Source organism: Mixophyes fleayi, chromosome 3 (assembly GCF_038048845.1).
Source record: "Mixophyes fleayi isolate aMixFle1 chromosome 3, aMixFle1.hap1, whole genome shotgun sequence".
NCBI classification, from domain to species: Eukaryota; Metazoa; Chordata; class Amphibia; order Anura; family Limnodynastidae; genus Mixophyes; species Mixophyes fleayi.
Window position 1 is genome coordinate 227,654,933 of NC_134404.1, and position 15,604 is coordinate 227,670,536.

The 15,604-nt window shown below is 41.0% G+C and overlaps 1 protein-coding gene across 2 annotated transcripts in view; it reads left to right on the forward strand.

Moving 5' to 3' along the window:
- The window catches only part of HIVEP2 (HIVEP zinc finger 2), a 178,952-nt gene that overhangs the window by 57,107 nt on the left and 106,241 nt on the right, over nucleotides 1–15,604 (forward strand). The window lies entirely within an intron of this gene.

Sequence of the window (15,604 nt, forward strand, 5' to 3'; positions counted from 1 at the left end):
TGGCAGACAGTCCTGGTCTCTCCTACCTGTCTTGTCATTGTCACCACTTGTGGCTGCTGGTGTCTTTAGATCCGTTGCTGCTTGTCTGGATCCTGGGATGTTGGATGGCCTATTTGGAAAAAAAATGAGTACATTAAATTTAGAAAACTTCAACCAGCACCGCTGTTAAATTAATATAGCACCCACATTTGAAAATTAGGCCCCCCTCCAGCCTCAACATTAAAATACTAGTACTTACATTTGATAAATTCATCTATTTCCCTCCAACTAACCCTGACATTAAATTAATAATATTCCCATTTAATAAATAAACCTATTTCCCTCCCTCCAAACGACCCAAGCTAGAAATTGACATTCAATTAACAGCGCCCAAACCACGCCAGCATTAAATTAAAAATCCAATCAATTTAAAATCAACTCCAATTCATCTTAAATTGATAGGCCCCACTATTAAATTAAATTGCCCCACCATCACCCCACAAATAAAATAGCACCCAATAATTAGCCCCCCACCTGCAATTCACCATTAGATTAATAGCCTACCTCTCACATTATATTAAGACCCCACCTGACACTCACACATTATAGTCATACACCGGCCCTCACACACATTATGGTCATACACCAGGCCCCCACACACATTATAGACATACACCAGGCCCCCACACACACATTATAGTCATACACCAGGCCCCCACACACACATTATAGTCATACACCGGCCCCCACACACACATTATAGTCATACACCGGCCCCCACACACACATTATAGTCATACACCGGCCCCCACACACACATTATAGTCATACACCGACCCCACACACACATTATAGTCATACACCGACCCCACACACACATTATAGTCATACACCGACCCCACACACACATTATAGTCATACACCGGCCCCCAGACACACATTGTAGTCATACACAGGCCCCCACACACACATTATAGTCATACACCGGCCCCCACACACACATTATAGTCATACACCGACCCCACACACACATTATAGTCATACACCGACCCCACACACACATTATAGTCATACACCGGCCCCCAGACACACATTGTAGTCATACACCGACCCCACACACACATTATAGTCATACACCGACCCCACACACACATTATAGTCATACACCGGCCCCCAGACACACATTGTAGTCATACACCGGCCCCCACACACACATTGTAGTCATACACTGGCCCCCACACACACATTATAGTCATACACTGGCCCCCACACACACATTATAGTCATACACCGGCTCCCACACACACATTATAGTCATACACCGGCCCCCACACACACAATATAGTCATACACCGGCCCCCACACACACATTATAGTCGCACCGGCCCCCACACACACATTATAGTCGCACCGGCCCCCCCACACACACACACATACTATAGTTACACTGTCACACACAAAACATACCCTGTCACAAACAAAACATACTATAGTTACACTATCACACATAAAACATACTTTAGATGCACTGTCCCACATATAACACTCTTTAGATGCACTGTCCCACATTAAACACTCTTTAGATGCACTGTCACACAAACTACCCTCCCTCACCTTGTTTGCTCTGCTCCGCGGCGCGCTCTGTAGTCTCCTTTAACACATGGGACGGCAACGATCACATGGTGCGCGTCCCATGTGATACTGATCGCCGAGAGCTTCATAGGGGAGGAGGGGAGGAGGCGCAGCGGCGCAGCAACAAGGAAGTTAGTGTAGGGCCGGCCCCATTGCTCAGCGCACAGGCTGTCATGCTGGAATTCGGCATGACAGTCTGTGTGCTGAGCAGTGGGGTCGGCCAGCTAGTAACCGGCCCATCTGGTCATCGGCCCTTCTGGCATTTGCCAGAACTGCCAGATGGCCAGTCCGGCCCTGGTCACAATGTTAATAGACACTGAGAACTGGGGTTTTAGACACCCTGTCCATACTGGGTTTGGTCAATCCAAAGTGATATTACAAAAATGAAAGGACTGGGTCCTGTATTGATTTCCCATGAAAAGGAATTGTAAACGGAGATGAGCAGTCTCTAGCGTTTATCTCATGAACAATACCTGCCAAACATAGTTGCAACATTTGAAAACAGGGACATGTAGCTGCCTGTCAGATGCATGTAAGCTGGTCATGCAGGCTGGAAAGGCTATAGACTACAATCCCCATCATGACATGTTCACTCGATGCATATTTTTCATATTTTTTGTGTATTTTAAATGCTCCTTTTTTAATAAATATTCATTTACAAAGCCTAGAAAATATGGACATTGAGATTTGTTTATTATAACTGGACAGTTGTTAATTATTAAAACATAAGGACATCCCGAGATACAAAAATTACCAGGGACAAATTTTAAAACTTGGATCTATCCCTGGAAATTTGAGAAGGTTGCCAACTTTATATAATTTTTGTAAAGTGAGATAATGCTTAAAATAGACAAACTGATCATCCCTTTTTAAAAGTCCAAGAAAATAACCTGGGTTGTTTTTATATAGATATATGTTCAGTTCACTTGTCACACTTCACGCAGTCACAATTAAACTGGCATTAATTTTCATTAATAAGGTTCAATAAGCATATGTGATATTGTATTGTATCTCATTTTTGCACTGGCTGAGATAACATGTTAGGCTGGGGCAAACATGACAGTTGATAGATAAAACTCATATTGTTACATTAATGGTGATTATCAAATACATTTTAAATGTAAATGGACTGTTCTAGTACAAGGTCAGTTCATGTTCCATACATAATGAAACTAACAAAAAATATCCCATCCCTTTTTCTCTCGATCCCTCTCTCTGCTGTCTACATCAAGGACTTCCTGTATCAACAGGAAATAGTGCAGAGTTCATGATGTAGGAAATTGTATTTAATTAAATATGGTAAAATAGTTTATGTAGCACTCCCATTAGTGAACCAGAGATATTTTAATCAAGCCTGATGATTTAATAATTTTCAGCAGCTGCAATTGGTTGAAACATGTGGCCCAGTTCCAAATTGTTTCTGTTTGGACTGAACATTTTGGCAACCAACCAGTTTATGGTTTGCTTATTTCATATTCCAAGTAAGAGGCATAGTGAGTTTATTGGTTTCTAACACTGGAAGGCTAATCAATTTGTATGTTATAGTTAAGTGCATGTAATCTACAACACGTATTAGTAATCATTGTTTTAGAAGCATGAGCGATATTATTTTAGTTGGTTGCCACGGTGTATAGGTAGCCACCAAGATGACACAAGCACATTGAAGAATCAAAATGATATCTGAATAAAGGAAGTCTTAAACATGCACTATATAAGTTTGCCTGAAAACATGGACTAGAACAAAATTTACTTGATAATGTGATAGCATTCTTTTTGCCAAACCTAATTGCATAGTATGAAACATACTGAAGTCTGCAGGTTTAAATCGATCGATTTAGGCATAATTTTGATGTTGCAAAATTTACTTTGCAACATTTTTTACTTCCCCTGCGCAGGGGTTTGGCGCGGCAACGTGGTTTGTGTCATCATGGCCCCACCAAGTGCTGCACAATGCCACATATTGCGGGACCATGGCCCTCGCTCTGGCCACTTTGGCTGTTTGCGAGAGGTTGGCCTGAGAGAGTAGTCAAGTATGTTACTGTCTGTGTGACGTTCCTGTAGTGTCCAAAGTGTAAGGTTTAATGGCACAAAATCAGTATATAACACACATAGCTGCGTTATGTATCACCTGCATGGTGTTAATGTAGTGACTGGTTAATACAGTATTTCCATCTTTTACTATTAAAGCAGCAAAATATGCAACAGTGTGGAACAATTGGGAAATATAACAATCAGAACAATACAATAATATGAGGTAAATGAAGTCATGGCTCTGTTTAAAAAAAGCTGAAAATCTAATAAATATATGTGATGCTGAAATGCACATTTTTATTTATAATGATACATGTTTTGGTTTGTTGTTCATATGTATTAAAATATATCTTGATACATATTTTATAATTTTCAATATGATTTTTTAGAAATAATAGCCTTTATTTGTAATGAATCAATAAGTTTAATGTACCAAAAAATCATTATGCTAAAATATAATATAATATATAGATTAAAACGGAAATTTGTATTTGACGAGTAGCGGTGATCTTTGTATTTTTATAACATTTCACTATAATTATGTTTCAGTATTACATTATAGTTTTGTGTACGTTGCAGAAAAGATGTTGATGCTGCTAGCTTTGCTGAACACTGTTGTTCATGTTTCTAGAGCTCAAACACTGCTCTGCCACCGCACAGCTACACGTCTCTAGTAAGCTTATCTAAATGTGTCTGTTGAAGAATCCCTATGGGGGCCCTGTAGCTATTTTTAAACCTGGATATGCGTCATCAGTGGGTATTTTCTCTAGTGACTCGCTGACATCAGTAGGTCTCCTTCTGCACCCTGTATCAGTGTGTGACTTATGATTGATGGGAGTCACGGCTGCAGTTTAGATATTTTTTTTTGTCTCATGGGAATGAATAGCAAGAATTTCATATCTATTGCATTTATTGAATGGCTGGAGACACCAGATTGCAGTGCAAGAACATGCAGGTAGTACCGATTAATTTCATTCTGACTGTAGATGTGTGTACAGGCTGGGGAGAGACTATCGAGATGGAGCATGAGATCAAAATGTGTCACTCAAATGTTAAAATGCTGTGCTTTCTTCTCTTTGGGTTTGTCGGAGGAAAATTCAGCCTTGAGTTTAAATTTCCTGTATCTGAAGTGTGAGACTGTAAGACTCTCTGTCTTTTTAATATGACCTTGGGTAGTCTCTCTGCTTACATCCCAAATATTAACTGTTTGACTGTATGCAGTTTAGGATTAGGATACTCCTGTGATATTACTTTCCACTAAAAACAACCCTCTCCCGTCTGTGTGTCAGTCATTCTCCACAGACACATCTATCTATAAAAAAATACTGTATTTCTGACTATAAGTGAGTAAGCTACATATATGAATAAATATAACTGCAAGAACTAGTGATTCAGGGATTTTGATGGCCAATACTTATGCAATGCATAAGTGCTAAGCCTTAAATGGTGTATATTTATTAAACTCATACATAAGACATGGATTTGTCACAGAATGTGTCAGAAAATTAGTAGCACAGTATGGTTCTAGCTTTTCCAGTAATACAGAGGCCTGCACTTCTGTGTAATGCCTTACACATGGCACTGTGCCTAGAAAGGCTGTTTAGACTTGTGCTATGATTCACAAGGCTCCTGAGAGATGTCAGAGTGAAGGAACCTACCTTTAGTTACTCATTGAGAGGCTTTTTAAGAATCCAGGAGGTGTTGACATTGATCCATCTACAACTGACACATTATCAGTTTATTGAAATGCCTTGAGAATAATCGAGAGAAACAAAGTGGGGTTTGATAATGAAAATCCATGCCCATTCAAGTGAAATGTTGTTGCAATGTTTTGTTTATACTTTTTGCTAGGTGTTTATACTTTTTATTGGTTATATGTTTGTTAATTTGGTTAGTATAACAGATGCATGACTTAGATTGTTTTATTTATTATTGTTGTTATTTGTAATTATTTTTGTTTCTTGTCTTACAAATACAAAAATTACTAGCAAAAATACTGACAACAGGAGAACAATAGTCATGTGGATTATATGACATATTTGGGAGAACTAGAATCATGTGACTGAAGTAAATATGTAGCAGGTCATTTGAACTGTCAGCATGATTGATAGCATAATATTCTTGCCAGATTGAAACAAAGGAATGAATTAAGGTGTTCAGTATCAGAAAATACCTGTGGTCCTAGCTCAGGCAATACATGTGTTACAGCTATTTTATTGTAATGATTTAATTACACTTATTTTATTAGTGCATCATTAAAAAGTACTAATAAGCTGTGATTGGTTTTGCTACAGGATCATTGTTATTCTATACATAATTTGCTACATACAAGTATATGTATGAGATCTACTACCCAGAATGCATGGTTCCAGATAAGGTGTGGAAGAGATCCCATACCTTTTATAATTATTTATTTATAAGGCACCACAGATTCCGTAGCGCCAGATACAGAAGCAAGTAACAAAAAGATGAGGTTATACACATAAGTAGCACAGATGAGCATGAGTAATGCTATGGGGACTCACACAGAGTGCAGCAAAAGACGTAACGGGACATACGAATTAGTGAGACAGTAGACACAAGTGGAAGAATAGGTAAAGGTGACCCTTCCCATGTGAGCTTACATTCTAGAGGGAAGGGCGGCGAGAGACAGTAGGACCAACAGGGAGAAAATGGAGATTTCTGGTGAGGAAGAGGAGGTGATGGCAAAGATGGTCAGGAGGTGGTAGGATAGGCAAGCTGTAATATATCAAATATCATATATCACACAATTATATATATATATATATATATATATATATATATATATATATATAGTTTGCTTATATTACAGCAATGTACATATACAAATGTTTTACTTTACTACTACTGAAAATATGTAGAAAATTTTAAAGGGGAATTATGATTTCTCTTTTCTGCATTGTAAGCAAATGACAACTTCCTCTAGGGCAGTGGTTCCAAAATCTTCCTATAGTGCATATTTTATGGTTCATCTCCCAGGAGTAGATATATATTAGATTATTGAGTCACTGATTATTCTGCCTGTGCTCTTGTGAAGCATATAAAACATTGCTTGGAAATTATTGCACAGTGAACATAGAAACGTCACTGTTGGTGAGATATAAGAATGAGTGTCACAAATTGTGGCCTAAGCTATTTCAAAACGTGTGCTGGTAGTCAATAGCTGATCATCTATTGATATGGAATAGAAAACATATAATAAGCGCAAAATCGCAGTCAGTTAAAAATGGAACCAGATAGACCAGGCTGATATTCTAGATATCACCCGTGCTCATTGTGGAATTTGGGAGGTAAAGGGTAAATGTACTATTTGTGCTACCACTCTAATGTTAACTAATGTTAATAGTCTCCAACTGGTGGCAAGTGACCTTATATACCTTTTGTATTTAACAATGTATACAACAGCACCACTAGCCAGGTACCAGGACTTGGTAGCCCAGGTAGCCCACTTGTCATAGTAGGATTCATAAATGACTGACTAAATTTGTGTGCATGCTATCTAATTTCATATCTTGGCACCTTTTGAAATAACTGGAAGATAATTAATTGATGATAATTAAATCTAAGCAGTTGAACCCCTTTATAATGCATTAATAGCTTTACTAAACATAAAAATATCTATAAAATGCTCAACTTACCTGAATTTCATGACATATACTGAAGACAAACCTACACAGTGGTTAATAGCCTAAATTAATTCCTATTGACTTTACTAGAAATAATTGGCTGCTGCCACCTGTATGTATTTTCACAGAAATATCAGATAGTATGTAATACTTGACCTTTGTTCAAACAGTTTCTGCGTGCCAGCCATTTTGATTTACTCACCTACTTTCTTAGATATTGCTAAAACAGTGTCACTTAGATGCAATTGAACTGACTACTGACTCTCCAAGTATATAATATTAATGTAGACCTGAGGAAGCATTTCTTAGTGATTACAAAGATTACTGATACATGGTTAATAAAAACTCATGTTGATGCATTCTTAGGGGGAGATTCAATTCTCAAACACAGTTCAAACACATTAAGTTACACTTAGGTCATTTATAAAAGTGTATTTGGTGTAAACGTGATCTATAATTTTTTTTTCTTTTGCTCCATATCTACCAACTGTCCTGTGACATATTATATTTTATTCTCTGATCCATCCTTAAAACAAGTATTGAACATAATAGTCATACAAGAACATAGCTGACACTTATACTGCAAACTCTGAAATGTTGCAGTCTTTGAATGTAAAAAGGTGTCCTACTGGTCATGGCACTGTGCCATCAAAGTGGTGCTTCAAGTCCCTTAAGACTGTTGTCACACAATGAGGCAAATTTGAGACATTTGTGTGTCTACACCTCATTTAAGGCTTATGCTATAATTATGTCTCATTTACAGACAGCTTAAAATGACATTTAAGTGTTTGTACTATTTTTTATGCACAAGAACGCTGCTAAACATACTTTGCACTTTGACTCGGGGTTTGTATTTTGATAGGCCCCAAATAAAGTGGTGTTAGCAGAGTCTGTACTAATTGTAGGCCTATGTATTGAATTTTCTGTATGTTGTGACATACATTTATTGAAAGTTCCTCTTCTCTAGTATGTGATATCATGCACATAAACACACAATTTTCAAAATGACATCTGCAATTTTGAAGACCATTTAATTATATCATGGAAAAAATACATATCATATTTTATCTGTGAAAGATGTGAGATTTTTGAAAAAAAAAAACCAAACCAACAAAACCTAGTTCTAAGGATATTTAGCATACTTATCCAACGCAGAGCCGGATTTAGACCTCATAGGGCCCTAGGCAGGATACTGTTTTTGGGCCCCCTCCCTGAAACAATCCATAGCACTATATTTTTGCAGCCTACCATATACCCCTATAGTTACGTAGAAGTGAAAGCATGTGCCGCCGCATGCCTACCATATACCCCTATAGTTAAGTAGATATGAAAGCATGTGCCGCCGCTGCGCGGTGGCACGCCGCCAAAGGAGGTGAGGGCGTGGCTTGCATCTTTGGGGGCGTACCTAACATGTGAAAAGAGCAAGGCCACCCTGCTGCAGAAAAAGGCACCCCTAAATAATTACCAAGCAGTCCCGTTTTTTTAAGTAGTTGGGTCAAAACAACATAATAAATATTGAAGTCAGGGCAGAAATACTTACTTAAGTTGTTTGCAAAAATAATACGCATAAATCCAAGTATGTGCTCTTGTCACTTTTGTCCCTCTATCATCACACTGTGCCCCTTCATTGTCACTTTTGCCCCTTCACAATATCACATGTGCCCTTTCCCCATCACCTCTGTGCCCATCACCATCCCCACCTCTGTGCCAATCACCATCACCACCAATGTGCCAATCACCATCACCACCTCTGTGCCCATTACCACCTCTGTGCCCTTCACCATCACCACTTCTGTGCCAATCACCATCACCACTTCTGTGCCCCTTCACCACCTCTGTGCCTCTTCACCATCACCACCTCTGTGCCCTTCACCATCACCACTTCTGTGCCAATCACCATCACCACCTCTGTGCCAATCACCATCACCACCTCTGTGCCCTTTACCATCACCACCTCTGTGCCCATCACCACCTCTGTGCCTCTTCACCATCACCACCTCTGTGCCTCTTCACCATCACCACCTCTGTGCCCTTCACCATCACCACCTCTGTGCCAATCACCATCACCACCTCTGTGCCCATCACCACCTCTGTGCCTCTTCACCATCACCACCTCTGTGCCCTTCACCATCACCACCTCTGTGCCTCTTCACCATCACCACCTCTGTGCCCTTCACCATCACCACTTCTGTGCCAATCACCATCACCACCTCTGTGCCCTTCACCATCACCACCTCTGTGCCCTTCACCCTCACCACTTCTGTGCCAATCACCATCACCACCTCTGTGCCTCTTCACAATCACCACCTCTGTGCCCTTCACCATCACCACCTCTGTGCCCATCACCACCTCTGTGCCTCTTCACCATCACCACCTCTGTGCCCTTTCACCATCACCACCTCTGTGCCAATCACCATCACCACCTCTGTGCCCTTCACCATCACCACCTCTGTGCCCCTTCACCATCACCACCTCTGTGCCCTTCACCATCACCACCTCTGTGCCCATCACCACTTCTGTGCCAATCACCATCACCATTTCTGTGCCAATCACCATCTCTGTGCCCTTCACCATCACCACCTCTGTGCCCTTCACCATCACCACTTCTGTGCCAATCACCATTTCTGTGCCCCTTCACTACCTCTGTGCCCCTTCACCATCACCACTTCTGTGCCCCTTCACCATCACCACTTCTGTGCCCCTTCACCATCACCACTTCTGTCCCTTGTTTTACTTACCTTTCTATTGCGCGCTGCTCCTCCTCCATCAGTCCAGATGTAAAAAAAAAAAAAAAAAAGAAAGAAAGAGTCACGTGATCGCTCGTCGGGTCCCGGCAGCCTCTCCTCCTCTCTCTATCACTGAGACACTGAGAGGAGAAGAGGCTGCCGGGACCCGATTCGCGGCACCCGACCCCCCCTCCCCCGATTCGCGGCACCCCCCCCCCCGACTCGCGGCACCCCCCCCCCCCCCACCCCCGCACGAGTCGCGGGGGGGGGGGGGGTAGTGCCGCGAGTCGGGGGAGGGGCCGATTTTTTTTTTTTTCATTTTTTTTAAAAATTACTCCTGTCCCCCCCAGCTGTGCCCCCCGAGAGCCGCTAGGCCCTAGGCAGGTGCCTAGGTTGCCTAGCGGTAAATCCGGCCCTGATCCAACGCAGTATTATAGTCAGGGGAGCAGAGATGACATCTGTTAATGCAGATTATGTATTGCATCATGTGTTATGGTAAAAGCTTGATCAAGATTTTATTACTTTTTCCTAGCTGTGACCTTGGCGCGCCAGTAAAACTGTACTTGGTGATTGGAAAAGCATACGTTAATAAAAAACACTATAATAATATCTTATCTATCTATCTATCTATCTATCTATCTATCTATCTATCTATCTATCTATCTCATTAATGGATCTCTGTTAATCCACCCTGTTTTCAAAATATCATTTAAAATGCACCTATTTGTGCATTTTTTGCAATTTAACAAAGTAATAACAGCCACTTCAAGTCAAAACCTTAGTTTTGTGACCTGTATTTTGCACAAATGCTGCAATATATCAACCAGAGGCTGGAAAAAAACAGATACATATTCTAGGATACATCTTTAAATCTAGTATGCAGATACATCCTGAGCACATATGTGACAGTCATTGTCAATACGTAAAATTGTACCAGGCCTATAGGGCGCAGAAAGATAAGCCATCTAAAAGGCATATGTTAAAGATACATGTATAAATTTGGTGTATCACACAGTATAAAATCAGGAGTGACCGGTTTTTAGCATGATGTCCAGTTTGCTCTAAACCTGATTTGCGTCTTCTAAAACTGCCACATGTTGGTTAATAAACCAGATTAATAAATACTGCATTTTCTGTTTGAAGAAAGCATTTTATAATTGCATAATAAACCACACTTTTTATACATCCCCCATACTTCTAAGCAATGCTGCAGACAGCAGTAACAAAGAACATGAACAATTATTTCCAACTACTTAATGCATCAGCTGTTTAAGTTACACCAAGTGCCTCTGACAATGGCAAATGTCTTAGGAATTTCCTTCTTTCATATAAAATTGATAAAAGGATGTGGGCACAGCAGGAATGGAAATTCTGAGGTGTATTACTTACAAGTCTTCTGCATTCCTTCCAAACAGGGTTTTTGACCCACACAGCAAATCCTCTACATTTGCCTGAAACTGTAGGCTGCTCAATTATGTAAACAGAGGTTGCGTTTGGACTTAAATGAGTATTTGTACTAATAACAACTTCATTAATCTTTATTATTCTTCTCTGTAAGTTGAATTTGTAGGTCTTCTTCTGTACATTCATGTAATCACCGGTGTTATTTTTATGATCCCTAAAGCGAGCTTTTTTTCAGCAACAGTCAGTCTGAGAGAGAGATTTATTGCCTGGCTGGCTTTATAATTTACAGTTAGTGTTAAAGATATATCTCAGGAGAGTCTGCAATAGTTTAGACTCATGATGGATGAATGTTGTACTTTAACTGGTAAAGAAAGGAGGGTTGTTTTCACCCAAAAGAAGACTGTGGTGTCAATACCCGAGACACTTCAACAAAATGACTGTGGCCTTATGAAAAATATATTCTAATTAAACCGCAATAATTATTTATATATAAAATTATTTTAATACTATTTTTAATTTTGGTTAGGTACAAAATTGTAAAGTAAACTCAAACCCAAAGTAAACAGGGAGTCAACTAAACGTATGTGTTAAATCAAGTGTGTCCTGTTTCATAGTCATGTTTTCAATGGGACAGATCAAAGCTGTTTTATAAAAGTTTGGATCCAGGTAATTAGATATTCTACGGCAAGCAGCATGCCACATATACAGTACTGTGCAAAAGTGTTAGTCAGGTGTGGAAAAAATGCTGCAAAGTAAGAATGCTTTCAAAAATAGAAGTGTTAATAGTTTATTTTTAGCAATTAACAAAATGCAGTGAAAAAGTGAATGAATAGAAGAGAAATCTAAATCAAATCGATATTTGTTGTGACCACCCTTTGCCTTCAAAACAGCATTGATGCATCAATTCTTCTAGGTACACTTGCACACAGTTTCTAAAGGAACTCGGGAGGGAGGTTCAGCATTTATGCTGTTTTGAAGGCAAAGGGTGGTGACACCAAATATTGATTTGATTTACATTTATCATCTGTTCATTTACTTTGCATTTTGTTAATTGACGAAAATAAACTATACACCTGACCCCTCACTATGTCCAAAACATAGCAGCTGGTTTACTTCCACTTCACAGTATAGCTTCCAAAGCACCCTCTTTTCCTACAGTAAAGCAGCCAGGGTCCCCCTCTTCTCACAGTAAAGCAGCCAGGGTCCCCCTCTTCCCACAGTAAAGCAGCCAGGTTCCCCCTCTTCTCACAGTAAAGCAGCCAGGGTCCCCCTCTTTCCGCAGTAAAACAGTCAGGGTCCCCCTCTTCCCACAGTAAAGCAGCCAGGGTCCCCCTCTTCCCACAGTAAAGCAGCCAGAGTCCCCCTCTTCCCACAGTAAAGCAGCCAGAGTCCCCCTCTTCCCACAGTAAAGCAGCCAGGGTCCCCCTCTTCCCACAGTAAAGCAGCCAGGGTCCCCCTCTTCCCACAGTAAAGCAGCCAGGGTCCCCCTCTTCTCACAGTAAAGCAGCCAGGGTCCCCCTTTTTCCACAGTAAAACAGTCAGGGTCCCCCTCTTCCCACAGTAAAGCAGCCAGGGTCCCCCTCTTCCCACAGTAAAGCAGCCAGAGTCCCCCTCTTCCCACAGTAAAGCAGCCAGGGTCCCCCTCTTCCCACAGTAAAGCAGCCAGAGTCCCCCTCTTCCCACAGTAAAGCAGCCAGGGTCCCCCTCTTCCCACAGTAAAGCAGCCAGGGTCCCCCTCTTCCCACAGTAAAGCAGCCAGGGTCCCCCTCTTCCCACAGTAAAGCAGCCAGGGTCCCCCTCTTCTCACAGTAAAGCAGCCAGGGTCCCCCTCTTTCCACAGTAAAACAGTCAGGGTCCCCCTCTTCCCACAGTAAAGCAGCCAGGGTCCCCCTCTTCCCACAGTAAAGCAGCCAGAGTCCCCCTCTTCCCACAGTAAAGCAGCCAGGGTCCCCCTCTTCCCACAGTAAAGCAGCCAGGGACTCCCTCTTCCCAGAGTAAAGCAGCCAGAGTCCCCCTCTTCCCACAGTAAAGCAGCCAGGGTCCTCCTCTTCTCACAGTAAAGCAGCCAGGGTCCTCCTCTTCTCACAGTACAGCAGCCAGGGTCCCATCTCTTCCTACAGTATTGTAAGTATTGTAGTTAGAGTCCCCCTAGCAACCACAGTATAGCAGCCAGGCATTCAGTGTACCGCCACACAGTGTTCTCCTTATACTGTTTCAAACTATTGACTTTACTGGTGCAGGGAATCTTTCTTTCATATAAGTTATCAGCACCAGCAGGTCGAATGCTGACATTAACTTTATCCATGTGATCCAGTTGCAGACTAGATTTCCTTAAGTCTTGCAATGGCTGTTAACAGCTGCCAGAGACCTTTTCTGCCTCCATGTCCCCAGCCCCAGCAACCTGGTGACTGGTATTTGTTCAACCCGCTTTGATGATATTGGCACACTGGCACCTTGTACCTCTGCATATATTCCATTAGAGAACATATCAGGTAGTGCAAGTCCTTCATTCGAGAAGTGCTACACTCTATAAACGCTGTCAGCAGCCGCTAATCTTATATTGCTTCCCAGACATCAAAACAATGTCCTATAATAATCGGATCAAAATTACTTGGATCATTATAGAGCATGTTGGTAAATGCAAAATTACTGCTGTAGTCCTGTGTTTGTGGTCATCTTCCGATACGCACAGGCCCTAGTCATGCTGGAAGTGATCACCTGGCCACACACACGTTAAGCGGCAGGTTCAGCCTATATGGCCAGCGTAAAGGTTTTTGTACACAGGTGTCTTCTATGTGCTTGCTCTACATTGTGCCATACCCATGTTTCCCACAACATCATGTTTACTATATAAATTTCAATTAGAGCTATTTTAACAGTCATTCTGGCTGAGATGAACACATATCCAGCAAAATCTATAGCAGGTACATAGCTGGTGTCCATGTTCTGAATTTTGCTTATGAAACCTTGGAAATATACCATAGCTTATGCCACATATTTTTTTTAATGTTAAAAGTACATCATTTATTCCAAAAGCAATTAACAAAAAGGCTGCCTTACTACCTGGGGCATTGTTGTCGCCTTCATTTCAAAGAAACAGGGGTTTGTTTATCAATATGCCCTTTTCTCCGGCGATAAGACTGATTGTTCCCTTATGCTGCAATTTATCAAAAATTATCAGCGGGTTGACTGAGCTATACTCAGCTGTCCTTCAGTGATAAGTGTTGTAGATGTATTGCTTTGCAGTGGAACTGGAATCCAGATTTGGGCTTTCCCTTCAAATTGTTAAAAAAAAGGTTTAAAAATAGATAACACATGAACTGCATGTAGCTGTTATAATAGCATCTCATTGTTTTCTACACACATAATCTCTGTTTACCCTGGTTATTGGTATGCACATATTCTTGTCTCCTGTAACTAGTCCATCCATAGGAAGTCTGTGTGTATATAACTCCAGCACGGCTTATCTATTGTATAGAGCGGTCTCATGCCCACATCCTTGACGCTAGCACTGTTTATGAGAACCAGGTATCCTAGGTATGTGATGAACTATGAGATTTTTACTTACTAAGGTGCAGCTTTTGAAATAACTGTTCCATCTACTGCATTTAAACTGGCATTGTTGTCTTATACAAACTGAAGTCCTAATGCAATCAGTATATGGAATTGGTTAACATAATAAGCTTTTTTAGTTCTGTTTTTATATATGTATTACCTAAAAGGTGTTTTCTGTTTGTTTTTTTGCAGACCAGTGCAGTGGATTTTCAGTATGTGATTCATATAGCTTAGTACATTGGCTCCCCTGCGAGCCCCTTTGTTTTCTCAATGTAGCAGTCCCCAATAGTCATTTGTATTTGGAACCTGAACTGCATCACTACTGGATAGCCAAAGATGAGTAAGGATCCAATGCTCTGACATAATCTACAGTCGGCTCCTGCACTTTTATGTTCATCCAATTTAGAGCCGGCTGCCATATGTGAGTAAGCTCCCATGTCTCCTTTGCATTAGTTTTAGCAGAGACCCCCAGTACAAGTGAGTATTGGGCACATCAGCATTGAGAAAACATCCAGGACAGTGTGTGTTGAAACAATAATCCACGTTTCCCCGCATAAAAGGCGAAAGACTTTCAGTAGTTGTGCTTTCTGCATATATATTTATGCAGGGATAGGTATGCCCAATCCAGTC